Source organism: Myotis nattereri, assembly GCF_964212035.1.
Source record: "Myotis nattereri genome assembly, chromosome: Y".
NCBI classification, from domain to species: domain Eukaryota; kingdom Metazoa; phylum Chordata; class Mammalia; order Chiroptera; family Vespertilionidae; genus Myotis; species Myotis nattereri.
In genome coordinates, this window is record NC_138094.1 from 28,912,807 (window position 1) to 28,918,079 (window position 5,273).

The 5,273-nt window shown below is 51.1% G+C and overlaps 1 pseudogene across 1 annotated transcript; it reads right to left on the reverse strand.

Moving 5' to 3' along the window:
* Positions 1–1,987: 1,987 nt before the first annotated feature.
* LOC308512462 (TCF3 fusion partner-like) lies at positions 1,988–2,739 on the reverse strand (annotated as a pseudogene). Its single transcript has one exon. The product of its transcript is annotated as a TCF3 fusion partner-like (transcript).
* Positions 2,740–5,273: the final 2,534 nt, after the last annotated feature.

Here is a 5,273-nt window from a genome sequence, read left to right on the forward strand (position 1 = left end):
CCTGAAGTGGGATATAATGCAATATTCGCGTAAGTCAGAACCCACCTACATAAGCACGTATGTCACTCACATGGAGTACACATACACAGCAGTAATGGCGTGAAACAGTAAAAAAAAAAAAAAAAAATTAAAAGAAAGATAACAATTCCTGACCTTTACTTGTGGTAAATGAATAATAATAATAAAAAAACCATAAAGCATATATGTACATACGTAGAAATGATCAAACTTTTTAAAAAAATAAATAAATGGGGTATGGAGACGTATCCAGAACCTATGTACTTTGAGTCCAACATAACCCAAGGAATGTCTACATTATCTCAACAGGCTGAAAAGTGACCAATGTGGATTCAGATGGTCTGTTTTTAATGAAAACAAGGTTGGGAAGGCACACTTCAAAGAGTTAGGCATTGCAAGTTCCAAATCAGAGCGTGCACATCGTTGTGAAGAAATAAGGTAAAAGTGACTTATTCATATTAGTAAAGAGATGTTTTAAAATCTAACACTGAGACCCTCACTATAATTTATGTTGGAAAATTGAAAGTATTGATAGCATCAGTGTAGTTAAGAAGAATATGCCTCTGCACTTGAATATAGACAAGCAGCCTGCCCATTTCAATTTTGGATGAGCTAGTGAGCAAAGAAAATTAGTGAAAGGCTCATTTAGGGACATTAGTGGAAAGAATTAGCACTGAAACATAGTACTGTTTGTGGGAGATGTAATATTTCTCATATTTTGAAGGAGATTAGTACCCTTCATATAAGCCATTAAATAATACTGCTAAAGAGCAGTAAAATCTATATGGCCATCATTACCAAAATTCAGGTTATACCTTTAAATTATTCAGCATTAGAAGAGAACCATGCTAAATCGGTGATAAATAATAAAATGACTAGAGGCCCGGTGAACGAAATTTAAGCACTGGTGGCGTCCCACAGCCTGGCCTGCGCCCTCACGCAATCTGGGACACCTTGGGAGATGTGGGACTGCCAGGTTAGGTCTGACACCTCCTGAGGGATGTAGCAGTGCACGAAACTGCAGGCAGCCGGGCAGGAGCCCAAGCTGGAGCCAGGTGCTGTGTTCCCGCTCATCCAGGCCCCACTCCACCTGCCACCACTGGTTCGTAGCCTTGTCACATAGGCAGCAGAGGCTCTTGCTGTCACAGCTGCACTTTCCAGCCTTTAGCCCGGCTTCTGGCTGAGTGATGCTCTCGCTGTGGGAGAGCCTTGACCACCTGGGGGAAGCTCCTGTGTTGAGCGTCTGCGTCCTGGTGGTCGGTGTGCATCGTACCAACCACTCATAATGTCGCTTATGCTTTTATATATATATATATATATACTAGAGGCCCGGTGCACAAAAATCTGTGCACTCGGGTGGGTCCCTCAGCCCGCCCTGTGCCCTCTCGCAATCTGGGGCCCCTTGAGGGCCCCTTACCCTGGCTGCTGGCACCAGTTTTCCTCCGGCGCCTGGAACCCAGGCCTTCCCTCTTCGCCAGGAGGGGCGCGCACAGTGGGCTAGGGACTTAGCTCTTTTAAAAATACTTCTGAATGTTTGGTAAATAACCCTGTAGGAATCTCCTTTCTGAAACATGTTGGTTGTTAAGGGCTGATTTGGGTAATCAACAAAATGTATGTTAGAATCCTAATCTCCAGAACCTCAGAATGTACCTGTGTATAGAGAGAAGATCTTTAAAGAGGGGATTAGATTAAATTGAGGCAGTTCTAGTGGGACCCTTAGCCCATCTCACTGAAGTCCTTATAAGAAGAGGAATGTTGGGGCCCTGCCTCAGTAGGTCCGGGGGTTCCCAAAGGTGTGGATGGAGTCGGCGACGAAGGAATGACACAGAGGCAGCATTCAGGTGATCATCATATCCAGGTTCTCTTTTTATTGTCCTGTTACATCTATATTTATACTATTTGATCCTAAAAGCATGCCTCTATAAGCTTTTTTTTGCCAAGGAGAGCATGGGGTCTGTTTATTGGGGGGTCAGTCAAAGGGGAAGCTGGCTAGGGTGGGGTAGGGCAGCTACTTGTCTGGCCCCCAGAAACCCAACTTGTGTCCAAAGCCTCGACCGCTTTGAAGCCAAAGTCTTCCTCCACCTTTATCTGTATGGGGGCCAGCTCCAGAGACAGCGGGACTCACGCCTGGCCCCCTTCCGGTGGCACTCGCCGCCTCTTCCAACCCCTGGGCCCCTCGCCAGGGGCCAGGCTGCTGGCTTCTGCAGGCGCTGGCGTCCTCCTGGGCGGGGACAGCCCCTCTTTCTCTGGAGGCTGGTTCTCAGCGTTGCCTGGGGTGGGGGCATCTGTGCCCTGGCTGCCCTCATCCTCCAGTAAGATGGTGAACTGGCTGGCCCAGTAGTTGTCACCGTAGGAGTCCAGCACCTTCATGAGGAACCTCCTCTCCTGCTGGAGTCTCCATGTTATCCTCTATATCTGATGGAGCCTGTCCAGGACCCACTCCTTCGCCTGCTCAATCTCCCTGCAGCGCCTGGTACTTCCTGCGATTAAGTTCCCTTTGGCGCCGCTGTTGCCAGCCTCAGGCTGCCTCCTCCTCTTCCTCTAGCTCCTGGAGGCTGGAGCTGCCCAGACCCCCAGACAGGAACTCCACTTCGGTCTCAAGCTCGCTCTCCAGGATGTGACCACCTTCAGCGGAGGCAGCGCCAGCTCCCAGCCAGGAGGTGCTGAGAACTCCTCAAAGCCCACGGCTGCCATGGACCCCTCTCTCTGCCCCAGCTCCATTTCTTCCTGGCTCCAGGCGCAGAACTTCCAACCTTGCAAGCCTCTAGTTTAAAGTGGCTTGCAAAACTACAGCCCATTGGATTTCACAGCCAGGCACCCAGGCCCGGCTGCTAAGCCTCCTGTGAGTTGTAGTTCTCTATTTCCAGCTTGCCTCCCTGCCCCACCCCCACCCCAGTCCCAACTGAAAGGCCCTGCTGGCTGGACTAACCCTGTGGCCAGGCATCTGAGTCACCTCGGGTCTTTATTCCTGCCCCGACACCACGCCATCTGGCCATGGAGACTCTCCTCTTGGGAGGCCCCTGGGTCTCCTTCTGGGTCTCCTTCTCGGGCCTGGCTGCATCGCCCCCGAACCGGATGGCGTGCCCCAGCTGCTACACAGCCCCGGGTCCTGGGTCTCCTCAGCCTGGGCACCGGATCGTGTGCCCCAGCTGCAACGCAGCTCTGGGTCCTGGGTCTCCTCAGCCTGGGCACCGGATTTCTGACCCAGCAGCGATGCAGCCCCAGCACCTGGGTCGCCTTCTGGGTCTCTTGCTGGGGCCTGGCTGCTTCGCCCCTGGGGTCCAAATGGTGTCCCCAGGCAGCTATGCAGCCTGGCCTCTGGCCCCGCCTCTGGGTGTTCTCCCATCACTGGTGATCAGTGATCTGAGAAGCCACGCTGGGCAGGGAAGAGGCAGACATCTGCCTCTTCCCTGCCCCACCCAGCTTCTCCGATTACTGGCCCAGGGCCAGCAAAGGTGGCCAGGTCCTCCTATCACAGAAGCCAGCAAAGGCAGCCTGGCTTCTCTGAGCAAAAGCAGCTTGGTTCTCTGGCTCTTGGCTGCCACTGGGTTTCCAATTGCAGTCAGGGCAGGCGGCTTCTTCCCTCCTTCCCCTTTCGCCTCCTAGCATTGCACCTATGTATGCAAATTAACTGCCATCTTTGTTGGCAGTTAACCTCCAACTTGGCTGGCAGTTAATTTGCATATCGCCCTGATTAGCCAATGGGAAGGGTAGCGGTCGTACGCCAATTACCATATTTCTCTTTTATTAGATAGGATAGATATGTGCGACCAATTTGGCATGTCCTGCCCAATAGAATATTACCATTCACGGATGATATCTTGCCACTATTAGAATACCAGTGGCCAGGTGCATGGATTCATGCATGTTGAAAGGAAATTAATTAGAAGAAATACCATAATACTGCTATTTGCCCTTTCTCTATAATAGCAGTGTCAATCAAATGCAGATTGACAATGACAAATTGAAACACACTCATGCAATTGGCGCCAGTAAGAGCTTCATATGTATCACACATGCACGAGTCAACTTAGCCATATAAATATATATATATATATATATATATATATATATATATGGAATAAACTTGCTTAATTAGACCTGCAATCAGATTTAGCTAAACTTTTTTCAAGCCATTGAATCACCTTAACTTCTCCTCCAGGTAATTGTCAGCAACACAGCAGTAAATATCAACACAAAGCACATTATTATTGTAGTTCATGTGGGGAGAACAACGGCTAAAATATTTAACTGAAGCAATGTTTGACTTTATTCTGCACAGTGAGAAAACCTGAAGTCATTTTCAAGTTCCACCATTTCTTCCTTCTTTTCAGTCAGGTCAAGTTTCTAAGCTTGCAAAATCTCGGTTTTCAGGCTAATAATAGGATACCTCTGAGTCTACCAACTATCTACACCAGAGCTTTGAGTAAGTGGCAGGGCTTTGCAGGGTGACGCCCACTGCCCCATCTGTGATTAGAGGAGGCTTTTGTGGAGCCCACCCAGAAACAGCAGGCTGGGCCTGGCTAGGTGCCTTCTGTACCACATGCTCACATGACCAGCGCCTGTGCATGAGCCCCCTGTGCCCCCACTCAGCACACCAGGGCCTGGTTGCATGCACCAGTGAGCAAGCACCTTGCCTGGACTCAGCAGGCTCTGCACCACCTGCTCCTTCACAGCACCAGTCTCAGAGCCAGGGGGCATCCAGAGTCAGGCTGTGTTGGGAGACTGAGGGGCTCCTGGGGGCAGCGCGCTTCCTCTCAGTTCCACTAGGGGGCCTTCAGCTGCAGGGCGCCTGAGGATTCACAGGGCTCCCCAGGGCCTTTGCACCAGGAAGGACAGGGCAAGCAGGATCATCCAGGAGGCTTTTAGCTTCACCTCGGTGCAGGAAAGTGGTGATACCCAGGACACAAGGGCACAGGAGGTTCAGAGGGCAGCTTTGGGGCTGGAGTGGGAGGACTTCATGCAGGTGGGGGAGGCTGAGACCCTGGAGCTGAGGTTGGACACAGGCCAGGATGTTGGGCTTGATCTTGAGTGCGGGAGAGGGGAGGACTGGGTGGCTGCAGAGCAGTGTGTGCAGGGAGAGGAGAGGGAGGTGCAGCAGGGAACCCAGAGTGAGGAGCAAGGGGAAGACAAGGAGGGCCTGGGGGAGGAGTTCCAGGCACAGGTTCAGTTTATCCTGTGTGGACAGAGGGCCTTCTGCAGGTGGTGCCATGGCAGGCCAAATGGGCAGGTGAGGAGGTTTTCCCAGATCTGCA